Genomic DNA, 15,975 nt, shown 5'->3' on the forward strand with positions numbered 1-15,975 from the left:
TGCCGTCCATAGGGTTTTTTTGGCAAAAATACTGGAGTGGTTTACCATTTCCTTCTCCTAAGTATTTGGAGGCTAATTTCTGACCAGTTAGAAGGAACCAGTTCCGCAGAGAGACAGGATTATTAACTGCTTAATAAAAAGAGCCTGATCTCTGCAGCATTAGTTAGGGCAGGGATTTCCCAGGCTCATTAAATCCTCTGACCACCAAAGTACTATAGTATTACAATAATATGGACAGTGAACAAGAAAGAAATTAGAAGCCAGTAGCATCTGTTCACAATCATGAATCAGTAGCAAACATGTGCTTTACTCAAACGCTAAAACGGGCCAGCTGTTTGAAGGATGTTTAATGAGAATAGTGACCAGGAGACAACCACGAGTGATTGGCTTATTCTCACGTTGAAAGAGGCATCTGTGAGATCCAGGGTCAGTGAGCTATCCAGAGCTCAGCAGGACTATTCAGGCTTTGGAGTTCCTTCCAACTCTTCAGACATATAATTCTGCGAGTCATATGTGTCCCGAAACGAAACTTGAATTGAAAAATTATCAGAACTGGATTTAAGCCACTGGATTTAAGCTCTGGTTTCCACCTATTGCGTTCTAAAAGTCCCTGGGCTCTTCAAGAAAATTCCGCCAAAAAGATGCAGTGGAAAGAGTTTAGGAGTCTGTAGGCTGTGTGTCCTTAGACAATTCACTTTACCCCTGTGGATTCCAGATTTCGCCGCTAGGTGGTGCAATGGTTAGGATGTTGGATTTGCAGTGACAAATCCAATCCAATCCTGTCTCAGAATTTACTAGGGATGTGCCCTCCCCACCCCCAGTTTCCTCCTCTGTAAAATAAGGATAATAATAGCTTCTGCCATACAACGTTGTTGTGAGGAGCAAATGAAATAACATGTAAAACACTTTGCAAAGAGCTATGCATTTATATAAACTAGCAAAGTACTTTACATATATTGTCATTTAATCCTCACAGCAACCCTGCGTGATAGGTGCTATTATCCCCATTTTACAGACGAGAAAACAGGCAGTGGTCAAGTGACTCTCCCAGGGTCAAACAGCTACTATGTGAGGAGTGGATATTTCTCAGTACTGGAGGCTGGATTCTCACTGTTCAGGAATGTTAATAGAAGAGCTTCCTTCCTGATCAGGTCAAGTTGAAGTAGATACTCTCTGAGGTTCCTTCCATTGCTCAGGTTCTGGGATTCTGTGCCTACACAATCTCTAATATTCTCCAAATTCTTCCTTCCCGCCGATTTTTGGAGAGCTTACACCCACGTTTCGCTATGTGACATATACATATTCTGTACTGTTTTACAATGCTAAACCTATCTTGAAAGCAACAATACAAAAAAAAAAAATCCATCCATTAAACACATGCTACATGTGTGGTGTCCTTGCTCTGGATCAGTTGAAATATCCTGTGATTATTTCTTTGGCTTCTGCCTGCTGTTCGTAAATTGGACCAGTTTCATAGAATTATAGAAAATTTGAGTTGGAAGGGATCTTTCAGTATGGGGAAACTTTTGACAGCTTACCTGCTGTGTGCCTTTTCCACTTGAATACTTTTAGTGATAATTAACTGCTTCTCAAGATTCCCTTTCGGATCTCTCTAACTGACAAAAAAGCAAGCCTCATATTGAGTCAAAATGTGCTTTTCTGTGATTCTTCCTCTAGTTCTGCCCTTCTGGAACTCCCCAAGAAAAAGTCTGCTTTCTCTTCCGCATGGCAGCCCTTTAAATATTACTTCTTGAAGGCACTTTCAGTTTCCCAAACAGTGGAATTCATGAAGTCAAGTTATGTTTTACTCCCCTCTTTGTCCTTTTGCTAGACTCTGGGAGTCTTCCCTCTATCCCCCATTCTGACCTTCTGGTATCTCTGCTATGCCCTCTGATTAGCATTCTAAGAGGAGGGGATGAGGTACACTTGGCCCTTGAACACCTAAGTGGATTAAAAGATCGCACAGCCAATACAACTCCATAGCCTGAATTCCATTTGGATCGGTGGAACCCTGCTGAAATCATGCGGTCATTCAGCAATCATCAGGCTCAGCTAGTTGATGAGAAAAATGAATGTAACACAAGAACCTGAAAGAGTGGGACAAATTCATAAGTAAAGACCTATAAATATATGAAAACACTGTGTGCCTGCTGAGAATTGTGCTCTTCTCGTTGTCTAGGGCCTAGGTCAACCACTGGATTCCTTTTTAAAAATTAATTTAATTTTTACTATGATTTTAACAAATACCAAATGAAAATGAGCATTTCTGTGTATTTTATAGAACAGGGGCATTGTGCACAAAACTGTAAATCTCTATTATGTAGAGCCTGCTACTTAAAAGTATTTAATAATTTAACATGTCACTTTCAAACTGGCCTGCCTGTCTGTGATTCCTTCTGCTCTCTATTTTTCAAGGGGTGGGATAGGAAAGAGCCCTATCCTTATCCCTTTTCTCCCTCTCACCTCCAAATTGAAGAAAAAGACAAAACCCTTGTAACCAAGAGTGATGCTCAAGCAAACAAATGACCACATCCGAAAATAAAGGCCTCACTCTGCATCTTGTGAATTTTTTCCCCAAACACAAGCTATCAAATCTCAGTTCTGATGCTTATTACAAATGCCCTAGACAGCCCCTTTCATTTCTAAATCTATGATTCTATAAACTAGACTAAAATCTGTATATCACTAGGTGGTACAATGGATACGGTGCCAGGCCTAGAGCCAGAAAGACTCATTTTGAGTTCAAATCTAGCCTCAGATACTTGCTAGCTGTGTTACCCTGGGAAAGTCACTTACCTGTTTGTCTCGGTTCCTCATGTGTAAAATGAGCTGGAGAAGGACATGGCAAACCCCTCCGCTATCTTTGCCAAAAAAACTCCTAAATCCAAAGTGGTTATGAAGAGTTGGATGGGACTGAATAGCAAATACCTAACACAGGTACAAAGTAGGCTGTTAATAAATGTTTGTTGTATTGGAAGGAGGAGAGGATTTTGTAAATATGTTGTTGTTGTGTTCATCCTTCATTGCTGAAGAAGACCGTGCCATCAGAGACACGATGACGTGACTTGCACTTGACTTTGTTTTGAGTAAGGGAGGGCTGTACAGGTCACCAGCCTCACTTCTCCTCCAGAGTCATCTGAATCCAGTGACCAGATATTCATCAGGATGACTGGAGATGACCCAGGATGCACTGGGAGACCTTGGGCCCTTTAGGCCAAGGTCTTTGCAGGAACTCACTTAGGGTGAGGCAATGCCCATTCGTTGAATAGGCCTGTTTAAGAAATAGCCAGGGCATGGCCCCTTTAATGAGGCGAAGCAAAAGAAAGACATCAGGCTGGGAGGGAGACAGCAACAGTTGCTATTGGCCTCCCAGGTTCAGAGGGCAGTAGGTTTAAGGTTTTGGAGAAAGACAAGCCAGAGGGAGGGGAGGGGAGGGGAGGGGAGGGGAGGGGAGGGGAGGGGAGGGGAGGGGAGGGAACCAGTAAAACCCAAGTTAACTGGGCATCTTTTCATCTTTTGGCCATCCAAATTTACTTTCCTCTGCGGAGGAGAAGGAAGGGGAGGGGGAAGCAGACAGGAGAGGAGGAGTTGAGTTACCCAGCTAGCTGGGTCCCCATTCGGCCAGCTGCATCTACTCACAGGGTTGTGTTCATCCTTTGTTGCCGAAGAAGACCATGCCATCGGAGAAATGATGACATGACTTGCACTTGACTTTGCTTTGAGTGAGGGAGGCCTGTGCAGGTCACCAGACTCACTTCTCCTCCAGAGCCATCTGTAAATATGTTCAAAAAGGATGAATGAAAACTCATTCATTAAACCCTTATTATATGCCAAGGATCCCCCAAAGAGTTAGGAATACCATTATAAAAACAAAAAGAGTCCCCAACCTCAAGGAGTTTACATTTTAACAGGAGGAGACACACAAAGGGGAGTGTTGGCCAAGGAGGACCCCTCCCCCTCCTGCCTCTTCTAGGATAGAGGCAGAGTTGGTTTGATAGGGGTTCCTACACTAGAGAGCTGTATTGGGGAGGAGTTGCTTTTTGGGATAAAGATATTAGTGAGCCTATCTAGAAGATGGCTGGGGAGTAGGGAATAAATAAGTATGAAGCAATAGAAGGTAAGTTCTGGGAATATTCTAAGCAAATTGCTATCAACATTATAAGAAACCACTTCCATCTGGGATGACCATAGAAGGCTCAGTGGAGAAAAGCAATAATAGCTAAGATTTATAAGTACCACATTGTGTTAAGCACTTTACAAATACTATCTCATTTGATCTTCATCACAACCCTGGAAAGCAGGTGCTATTATTATCCCCATTTTACAAATGTAGAAACTGAGGCAGATAGCTATTAAGTGACTTGGCTAGGGTTACATAGCTAGTGAGTGTCTGAGACTGGATTTGAGTTCAAGTCCTCCTGATTCCAGGACTAATTCTTTTTCTACTGTCCCACTGAGCTGGTCCAGAGATAACACTGGACTTCAGCTTTAAGTATTGAGTAAGGCAGAATAGTTAGTTGGTTACCGAGTGTATCTGAAATGTTGGAGACATCCTTGTTGGATTTCCTGGGTTTGTTCAATAGCAGAGATTCTGAAGAATGCATCTAATCAAGGAGAACTATTTGAGGAAATGTGAGTAGCTCGACACAACCCTTTTGCTAGTTATTATCTGTGTGACTTTGGGGGAGTCATCCCCCTGTGCCTCAGTTTCCCATCTGTAAAATGAAGTGTGTGGGAGACTAGATTTCCTTAAATGTTCCTTCCAGCTCTAAATTTATGAGCCTAGGAACCACCATTTAAAAAAAAAACCCAGCCCTCCCACTCATAGTAGTGGGATCCTTGACTGTCCCCTGCAAAAAGATCACCCCAGGACATCGAGTTGCTTGAATAGGTCAGGGGCAGGGGGATGCTTCCATTGTTTTTGGAGGAGCCCTACTTACAACCTGTCTCATTCAAGTCCTGGAGACTAGGTGAGTCTCTTTGAACTTGCCCAAACTTTCAGGCCTAATTAGGAAGGAGAAAAATTCCTTTGTATCAGCTTTTTGGACTGGCAAAGAACAGGTAAGAAAGTAGGTGCCAATTGTTTGGGAGATGACTAATCAACTTGGTATATGAATGCAATAGAATGTTACTGTACCATAAGGAATGTTGAGTATACAGATTATAGAAAAGCGTGGAAAGACATATAAACTGATTCAAAGTAAAGGAAGCAAAACCAAGAAAATAACATCAACAACAACTTCCATGTAAATGGGAAGAACCACACAAAAAATGAAGAGGAATGCTGGGTATTTATTTTCTTCCTCATCTACTGTCTCATCGTCATGGAAAATCCTTTGCCCTGAGGCCCTACTCACCTGGTTGGCACCTCTTTCTCCTGAAATACCACTTTGGGAAGGATTCCAGCTGGTATTCAGCTCCCTCATACCTCCCTCTCCTCATTTCTCTCATCTGTTATCTTGTCCCCTTCTCTAGGATTCTACAGCTACCTTACATATGTCATCTCCCTGTATTAGAATATAAGTTCTTTGAGGGTATAGACTGTGTTGTTTGCTTGCATTTGTTTCTCTAACATTTAGCCACAAAAAATATTTTATAACTGTGGGCTTTCTTTCTTTCTCTTTTATGTCAAACTTTTATTTCTACTATTGTTTTTATCTTTTTAACAAGGAATGATTTTCTGGGAAGCATATATTTGTAAATAAAGGTGATGTAAAAAGAAAAGATGACCAAAAATTAATCTGATTAATTTAAAAATTGTGGCATTCCACTGTTCTATCCATCTGGTAAGATTCTAACCAGACTCCTAGACCAATTATGGCATTATGCTGTCAAATGTGCAGGCATATAATTGCAAAATGATACAGGAGACATAGCATTCATCACTCTGGAACAATATTCACTATGCTAGTTATTCATTAGCCTTACTAAAATGTCCCAATCAGGAAAATTAGACTGATAGTTGACTATTTACTGTGCTGTTATAAAGTTACCAACACAACGTATTAGATGGTTTTGTGAAACTTTTTATTTTTTTACCTTTGTTACCAGGGATGACCCAATGGGTAGGAGAAGAGGGAGGAATATATTAAAAAATGGTTCTCATGTGAAAAACAATGCTTCTGTAAAATGAAAAAAGAAGCTTGCAGAGTGCTTTATTTTTTATTTTTATTTTTTTGGAGGGGGAAAGACAAGGCAATTAGGGTTAAGTGACTTGCCCAAAGTCACACAACTAGTAAGTGCAAAGTTTATAAACAAAATTTTTCTTAAACCTCATAACAATCCTGCGTGATTACTACTACTATTCCCAGTTCACAGATGAGAAAACTGAGAATCAGAGATGCTAAGGCTTATCCATGTTCTTTGATCTGAACATAGGTATTCTTATGTTACATGATTCCAACTACACCTTCTACTTTCTACTATATATATATATATAGTCATATATGCGTATATATACTATTATAATACTCTAAACTATACTACTATTTCACACTTTCTACTATACCTCTCCAATCACCAGAGGAGCTTTGGGTTCAAAGTCAAAGAACCCAGTTCAAAATTTAGCTTTGTACCATATTCCTTAAGTGACCTTGGACAACCCACTTAACTGCCCTAGACTTCAATTTCCTCACTCTGCAAAACAAGAAGTTGACCACCAAGGTCTCTTCCAGCTTTAATTTATTTTGTTTTTGGTTTTTTTTAGGTTGTACATGCGTAATCATGCAAAACATATTTCCATATTAGTCATGTTGTAAAAGAAAACATACACAAAAATTTAAAAAAGCAAGAAAAATAAAGAAAGTAAAAAAGTATCCTTCAATCTGTATTCAAATTCCATCAGTTCTTTGCTCTGGGGTTGGATAGTATTTTTCATGATAAGTTCTTCCGAGCTGTCTTGGAATATTGTATTACTTAGAATAACTAAGTCATTCACAGTTGATCACATATTGCTGTTACTGTGTGCAGTATTCTCCTAGTTCTACTCATTTCACTTTACATCAGTTCATGTAGGTCTCTCCAAGTTTTTCTGAGAGCATTTAGCTCATTGTTTCTTATATCACAATAGTATTCCATTATAATCATATACCACGAATTGTTCAATCGTTCCTCAATGGATGGGTATCCCCTCAATTTCCAATTCTTTGCCACCAGAAAAGATTTCTAGCTTTAATTTAATTTGATACTTAGTCTATGGTAAGTAAAATTATAAGTTGGGTCAGGTCTCATTGAATACCTTCTATATAGCCTCACATTTTCCACCACACTCACAAATTGCCACTAGATATTTTCCATCTCCTAAGATATTCTTCCAACTTATACTTTGAAAATTGCTCAAAGAGTCTGAGATGATCAACTAAAGCCTGCTAGACACAGGTGACTGAGCCCTGAAGGCATACCCGCAAGAAGGCAACAGGAAAGCTTAGGGTCCCAGTCATTAGTCAATAATGAAATACATTCTGATGAAAAGTTTGAAGATGATTAAGGCAGTGTACCAGGAACTTGACAAGAGCCCTACCCATGACAAAGATTTCCAGTGGTTTTGCTAAATTTGCCACTATTGCCTGAAGAGTGTCTAGTGATTCATACATTCATGCTTGGGGAGGTGGGAGAGGTTGGATTCTCTAACCTGACTTAGGACCATGGTTCATAGACCATGGGATCACAAGTTCATAGATGGGGCCTCAGAGCCCACCTAGTTTAACTCCCTCATTTTACAAATGAGGAAACCGAAGCCTCAAGAAGTTAAGTGATTTACCCACGATGACAAAAGTAGTAAATGGTAGTGTTAGAACTAAAGCTAGAGCCTTTCGTTCCAAATTCAACATTCTTTCCACTAGAGCACAGAACTTTCTACCTTCCATGCTCCCTTCTAATTTTGAGATTCTGTGATGGATAAGAAACTAGAAAAATCTAGAAGATCACATGAAAAGGTATCACATAGAGTCAATTTGGTAGCAAGTTCCAGACCAATCTGAAATCACATGGGATACAAGCACTTCCTCTATTCTCTAAAGGTGAGCCTTAGTTTACCTCTGTATAACAGATTTTTGAACTTCAGTTCAGTTCAATTCAATAAGCATTCATTAAGAGCTACTGTATGCCATACACTCTGCTAGGTGCTGTGGGTACAAAGACAAAAACAAGCGTCCTTATCCTCAGGGTGTACAGAATCCACTAAATGATGTTTATGAAGGGCATGTGCATATAGACTAGGCACAAGGATGGGACTTTGACATGAAAGATCTGAGGTCGAGTTCTAGTTTGTTATTTATTAGCTTGGTTTTTGATGTTCAGTCACTTTTCAGTCATGGCTGACTCTTCGAGACCCCATTTGGAGTTTTCTTGGTAAAGACACTAGAGTGATTTGCCATTTTCTTCTCTGGTTCATTTTGCAGATGAGGAAACTGAGGCAAACAGAGTTAAGGGACTTGCCCAGGGTCACACAGCTAGCAAGTATTTGAGGTTACATTTATATTCAGGCCCAGCACTCTATCATCTCTGCCACCTAGCTGCCCATATTAACTCAGCGACCTTGGGCAAATCACAACCTGAGTCTCAGTTTCCTCATCTGTAAAATAGGGAAAAACAACACTTGTGCTGCCTACCTTGGAATAACAGTGCTTGTTGTAGGCAGAGAACTTTGAAAAACCAAAGTGCTCTATAAATGTGAACTATAACTCTGTTCTGCCTGACATGAAATGGTAAGGGAATTGGATTGCCTAAGGAAGCTGGATTGCCTAATAGCACTGATGTAGTACTTGGTATACCAGGCCTTTCCTAGCACCAGCATACATTTAGAGGCAGTTCAGTATAATAGAGAGAGTTGAACTTGGGAGCAAGAAGACCTGGGTACAAATCCTGACTCAGATGCTGACTACTCTGTGACCATGCACTAGAGATGATTGCTGAGATGATTTTTGAAATCTGTAATGCAAATGGGTATAGAAACACCAACCTCACAGGATTTCTGTGAGGATTAAATCAGATAATGAAGTTACACGCTTTGTAAGCTTTAAGAAACTACCTAAAATGAACTTCAACTTTCAGCCTCCCCTTCCTCAATACCCCAGTTACCTTGGATCTGTGGCATCGAGGATCCCCCCAGCTCTAAGGGTATTTGGAATGTGTTTTTCATACACCTTTACATGTACATGTTGTCTCCGCTGTAGAATATAAGCTTCTTTACTCCAAGGAGTGTTTCATTTTTCGTTTTCTCTCACAGTGCCTGGCACAGAGATGTTAGGTGATTATGTATTTTGAAGGAAAATCAGCCAAAAATCAAAAAATAAGTATATAATCTCTTTTAAAGATCTCTGATCTCTAGGATAAAGCCAGTCATTCACAGTGATCAGATAAAGGTCTTGATTTTTTCAGTCAAGGAGGAAGACCCTTGCTTCTGCAGCTTTCAGGATAATGAATTATCCAGCCCTTGTATCTCCCAGGAGAGAAAGATTAATCATCATAGTAGGATGTTAGTGGAGATTCAGGCTTGGAAAATCTTGAAGGTGAATGAACTGCATAGGAAGGAAGGAAGAAAAAGAGAAGAAAGAAAAGAGAAGAAGGGAGGAGAAAGAAGAAAATAGTGGAAAGAAAGAAGAGAAATCAAAGGAAGGAAGAGGCACAAAGAAATCATTTTACCTAAATTTCTGCTAATTAGAAAAATATGGGAAATGTTGAGGGCTGTGAAAGGGATGAAATGGGAACAGAGAGTCGTGAGAAAAAAGTGACTCAGCAGAACACATCTGTCAGGCTTGGTTATGGAAACACTGGCAATCATGACTGTGTGTTTTGTGACCAGAATTACATATCCGTTGGATAGTTTATGTTGAGATGAGATGAAATAGCTGTAAACCTTCTAATTATTAATAAAATTCTAGCACCCTTCCACTATTCTGTCCATTGCTAGTCAGGATGATGACTTAGTGGCTGGGCAATTGTGGTCATGTTAGAGAAACTTCCCACAGCTGAGGCCAATCTTTCAGGCATTTATTTGGCAAAATGAATATAAAAGCCTATAGTCATAGGCTGATCAGAACAGATACTCATTTCTAGTTTTTTTGAATAGTAAATATAATACTCTTTATAAAATATATAGAGGAAAATATAAATTAAAGAGTTAATAAGGAAGTCATTTAAAACTAAGAGCTTGGGAGTGGTGGTTTCATTGGCTACAAATCAATTTGTAATATAAAAATGGTTTTAAAGCAACTCTAAGTTAAGCTCAATTCAACAAGCATTTATTAAGCACCTACAACGTGCCAAGCATTGTGCAAGGTATTGGAGACACAAAGATTAAACACAAGACAGCCCCTGACCTCAAGAAATTTATTTTCTCTTTAGGGGCTATAAGAGATATATACAAAATAAATGAGAGGTAATTTAGAGGGGGGTATGGGTCTTGGGTATGGGCCACTAGGTCACTTTTTCATGTCACAGACTCCCATGACATTCTGGTGGACCCCTTCACAGAATAATGTCTTGAAATGCATAAAATAGTCTACACAGAACTACAAAGGAAACCAATGATATTGAAATAATGATATATTTTTTCCCATTCAAATTCGTAGACCCCTGAAATTTATCCACAGACCTCTTGTTGGATCCCAGGTTAAGAGCCCTAGGAGTAGGGAGATCACAAAAGCCTAGGAAGTAGTGATTGAACTGAACCTTAAAGGAAAGTAGGAGTTCTGAGAAGTAGAGGTGAGGGGAGAGCAATCCAGCCACAAGGAACAGTCTATGCAAAGGCATGGTGACAAGAGATGGAATGTTGGGTATAGGTACTAGCAAGGGGTGAGTTTAGATAGAATTTAGATTCCATGAGGGGAGGTAATGTGTAATCAGCCTGGAAAGATGAGCTAGAGGCATATTATGAAGAGCTTTAAAGGCCAAATGCACAAGTTTGTACTTTATCATAGAGGCAATGAGGAGCTGCTAAAGATTCTTGAGGTGAGTGACATAGTGAGATATGTTCTAGGAACATCAGTTGGTTAGTTGAGAAAGAAGAGGCTAGATGTATGGAGACCAGTTAGAAGATTATTGCAATGTCTTGGTGTAGGTCTAGGGCCTGAATTAAGGTGGCTGTGGTGGAGAGAGGGGAAATGAGGTAAGAGATTTAGAGGTAGAATCAACAAGACTTGACAGCCAATTAGATGGGGGAGGGTAAGTGAAAATGTAGAACTTAGAACAACTCCTAGGTTGTGAAATTGTGTGATTAGAAGAATGATGGTGCCTTTGACAGACATTGGGAAGTTAGGAGGAGGAGAAGATGGAAGGGGAAAGATGATGAGTTCAGTTTTTGGACTGTTGAATTTGAAATGTCTATGGGAATTTCAAGTGAATCTTTCCAACAGGTATTTGGAGATATGAGGCCAGAGCTGATGAAGCAGGTGATGATGGTTGGATAGGTAGAATAGGGAATCATCAATACTGAGATGATACTTGAACACAGGAGCTGATGAGATCACTGAGAAGAATTGTAGAAAAAGAAGAGAATAGGGCTCAGGGTACACCCATTCATAACAGGTGGGACATGGATGATGATCCTGCAAAGGATATGGAAAAGAATCAGTTAGATTAATAGGGGGAGAATCACAACAAAATGGTGTTGAAAACTAAAATAAATAAATAAATATTAAAAACTAAAAAAAAAAAAAAAAAGAATGAGGGAAATCCGGACATGTTTGGAGATATCAAGGAAAGAGGCAGTGGATAGGTAGAAATTGGAGATTAGGGGACTAATGTAGCAGACTTCCAGGTGAGATAGAAAGGGATGGCACTAAGGATTAAAACAAGGCAGTCAGTACTTGCAAGGGCAACCTCTTTCTTTGAGACTGGAACAAAGAAGAGAATGGGCTGGTATGGGACTATTTGAAGTGGAGGATTAGAGAGAAGAGGGAACTCCTGACAGGTAACCTTGATTTTTTCAGTTTAGTAGGAGGTGAGAATTTCTCCTATGCAAGTGTGGTAAAAATAGGTTGAGGAGAAGAGATTTAGAATAAATTCTGTGGGAAGTGTGACAGAAAAATCAATCAGACAAGAATAAAAACATTGGTTGTCAGAGGGAGGGCCCCTTGAGATTATATAATACAAACTCATAGTGGACCCAGTCAGCACATTGTGTGTTTCACCATCTGGGGGTATTAGTAAGGAGTCCCATGCCTCACCCTGGGTGCTGGCACATGCCCCACTGGTATGGAAATGCTGATTAAGTGGTTCTCAGTGTAAGCCACCTTCTACCTTTCAATCATGTCTCTATCTGTGTTTCATTGTGGAGGGGTGTGTGATTTATAAATCTACCCAATTGGGACTTAGATCTGAGTCCCTACCCCGTGGCAAGACCCCACATTCTTTCATGAGCTTTCTGTATTTCAGGAAGCACCAGTCATGTAATGACTGGCATAGTAGAGTCCACAGATGTAGACAACATTCTTGGATGCTATGTAGCATTTGCCCTAAGCATAGAATCAGTAAGCTCATAATTGCGGAAAGGGATTAGAACTTTGATTTCATTGGCACAGGGGAGTTTCTTGGTGAGGAAAGTGAATGAAGGCTGGCACTTTCTCTGAAACTTATAGTCTTAAGGAGTTGCTTCGAACACTGAGAGGTCATGATTTTCCCAGGATCAACAGCCAAGGTGGGTCAGAAACAGGATTTTAACCCAGAGTTTTCCTACTTCAAAGCTATCACTTTATCCAATATGCAATGTTGCTTCTCAACTTAATAACCAGTACTTAATAACTAGGAAAGAGGCATAATAATAAAACGTCTACCAAAAGACTGCAAGTAGATTGTTCTCTTGGACCTAAGAAGTCCACAGGACATAGAATCTATCTGGATTCAGAAGTACTGGGAAAAATACTGTTTGAGTTTGTTTGGTTTCTTGCTTTTGCTTTTCTTTGAGTAGGCAAGAAAGTGATTATTCAATGCTTGACTCACTAGATTAGGAGGCAAAAATTCTGGAGGAAACTGCTCTGGTTCTCATGGCACATGGAACTCAATTTCTTGATGAGTTGAGAAGACTGACGTTCCTACAGTAAATGATATTCTTCAATCAATTGATTAATCAATGAATATTTATTAAATGTCTACTATGTGCCAGGCCCTGTGCCAATCACCAGGGATACTAAAAGAGGTAAAAGGCAGTCCCTACTCTCAAGGAGCTCACAATCTAATGGAAGAGACAACATATAAACAAATGTATATAAAGCAAGCTATATACAGGATAAATAGGAAATAATTAACAGAGAAGGCATTAGAGTGAAAAGGCATTGGGGAAGACTTTCAGTAAAATGGGATTTTAGTCGGGACTTGGAGGAAGACAAGGAGGTCAGCAGACAGAACGGAGAAAGCAGAGGGTTTTCACAAATGAGGGAAAACCAGAGAAAGTGCCCTGACTATCTTGTCTAAATCTGTATGGACCAAGTAGGTGAATAGACTTACTGTCCACTATACCAAGCTGCGTGTCTTAATTGCATACATGTTCTTTAAACAAAACAAAGCATTGTCAGTGAGCATTGCTTACTGGGTTAGTAGGAGGAAAGTACTCTGTAAACTTAACTACACCATAAATGTGAACTCTTATCATAAAGTGGTATATTTTCATGCCAATAAAGTTTCTGTAACTTCACAGTTGTCACATAAAATCGAGTTGGTAAACAATTTAACTTTACTGTGCATACTTATATTCATTTAAAAATATTTTATTTTTTCCCAATTACATATAAAAGCAATTTGCAACATTTGTTTTTTAAATTTTTGTGTTCCAAATTCTCCCCCTCCCTTCCACCCCTCTCCTCTTTTGCCTCACTGAAGAGGCAAACAATTTAGTAAAGGTTATGTGCAGTCATGCAGAAAATACTTCCATATTAGTCATGTTATAAAAGAAAACAGAAAAAAATAAAAACAAAGAAAATTTAGGAAAAAATCCCCAGTATGCTTTGATCTGCATTCAGATTCCATCAGTTCTTTTTCTGGAGGTGGACAGAATTTTTCATCATAGGTCCTTCTCAGCTGTCTTTGATCCTTGTTTTGCTGCGAACAGCTAAATTATTTACAGTCGATCATTGTACAACCTTACTGTTACTGTGTTCAATGTTATTCTGGTTCTGCACACTTCACTTTGCATCATTTTAATTAAGTCTTTCCAGGTTTTTCTGAAAGCTTCCTACTGCTGATGAAACTTTTAAACTTTAGTCTATGGGAGGGGAATAAAAAAGCTCATATGGATAGATAGCTATGTAGAAAGGTAAATGGAAAAAAATAATTAATTAGGAATGGAATACAGTAAGCACAACTGAAAAGTCTGGTTTAAAAAAAACAAGAGGTTTAGTTATTTTTATGCACATTAATTTTCTGATCAGGGGCAGCTAGGTGGGGCAGAGCACCAGTGCAGAAGTCAGGAGGACCTGAGTTCAAATCTCACCTCAGACACTTGACACTCACTAGCTGTATGACCTTGGGCAAGTCACTTAACCCCAATTGCCTGATCCTGGGTCATCTCCAGTCATCCTGATGAACATCTGGTCACTGGATTCAGATGGCTGTGGAGGAGAAGTGAGGCTGGTGACCTGCACAGCCCTCCCTCACTCAAAACAAAGTCAAGTGCAAATCATGTCATCATGTCTCTGATGGCATGGTCTTCTTTGGCAACAAAGGACAAACACACACAATTTTCTAATCATTTACATTATATTCATGGATTGAATGAATGAACACAAGCATTCACTGCATCTAAAATTTGTCAGTGAACTCCCCCCTCCCTATTGACTTCGTAGTTTGAACTAGTTAAAGTAGTAGTTTTTATATCTTGTAAAGAGTCTTAAAGTTGCTCCTTCAACCAGAAGCTTCTCATTCATGCTGATATCATATGAGATTCCTAAATAAATACAACCACAGAGATAATCCGTTCTATGGCCCTTTGATTATTAATGCTAATTGAGGCATAAAACAAAGAGACAATGATTGTCAAACGTTTTTACCACTATCGTGGAGGAAATCTTTCATGACAATTAAATGAAAAAGGGATTCGTATAGGTGAAGTCCTGCAGATTCTCTGGTTTCGATGATATTATGGTGGTGCATTGGAATATTCTTTAAACTCCTCAATGGGATAGATTACTAATTCACACAAGAAAAACTAAATAGATAAAAAATACCTTTGTCTAGACAAGGACATAGTTGGAATGCCAGTACATGTATTTGGGACAGTCACTGCAGATGACAATGAGTTGCATGCAACATTGAATTTGAAGCAGAAGTGGATTACATTAGAAAATTATGCAATACTTTAATGATCCCCAAACTGTTTCCTGATGGAAAAATTCATTCTTTTAATAGAATGTCTTCCTGATGACCTTGTACAGTGATGAATTTTGGAATGTGACAATTGTGGGTGTCTTCAGAGGCAAGATAGTGAGGCAAGCAGGTTGAGGAATATTTCTTTTTAAAATGCTTTATTAATAACTTTTGTTTTATAACACAATCATTTTGGGATATAAACACCACTCCTCTCTACCAAATGAACCATCCCTTGTAATCAAGAACAAAACCAATGGATGTAGTAGCTGTTTCTACAGTGGTTAGCATTATACATCAATAAAAGCACACCTCCTACCAAAAAGGAGAGAGGTGCTTCATTTCTTCTCCAGGGCCAAGTTTGGACATTATAATTACTCAGTATTTGGTTTCCTTTTACTGTTCTTTTCTTCTACATTATCATGGTTGTGTGCATTCTTCTGGTTCTGCTTCAGTCACTCTGCATCAGTTTATACATGCTTTTGTTTCTCAGGATTCTTCATAATTATCTTTTTATACAGCTGCAGTATATTTCCAATGATGACGTACCTTCAAGAAGCACCTATCTAGGGCTGTGCTGCTAAATGTTTAGTGATCAACTCTCCAGAGGAAAATAATGACACACTTCTTTTTTCAATGTTTATTTATTTTTAGTTTTCAACATTCATTTTTCACAAA

This window comes from Notamacropus eugenii, chromosome 2 (genome assembly GCF_028372415.1).
Source record: "Notamacropus eugenii isolate mMacEug1 chromosome 2, mMacEug1.pri_v2, whole genome shotgun sequence".
In the NCBI taxonomy this organism is placed as follows: Eukaryota; Metazoa; Chordata; class Mammalia; order Diprotodontia; family Macropodidae; genus Notamacropus; species Notamacropus eugenii.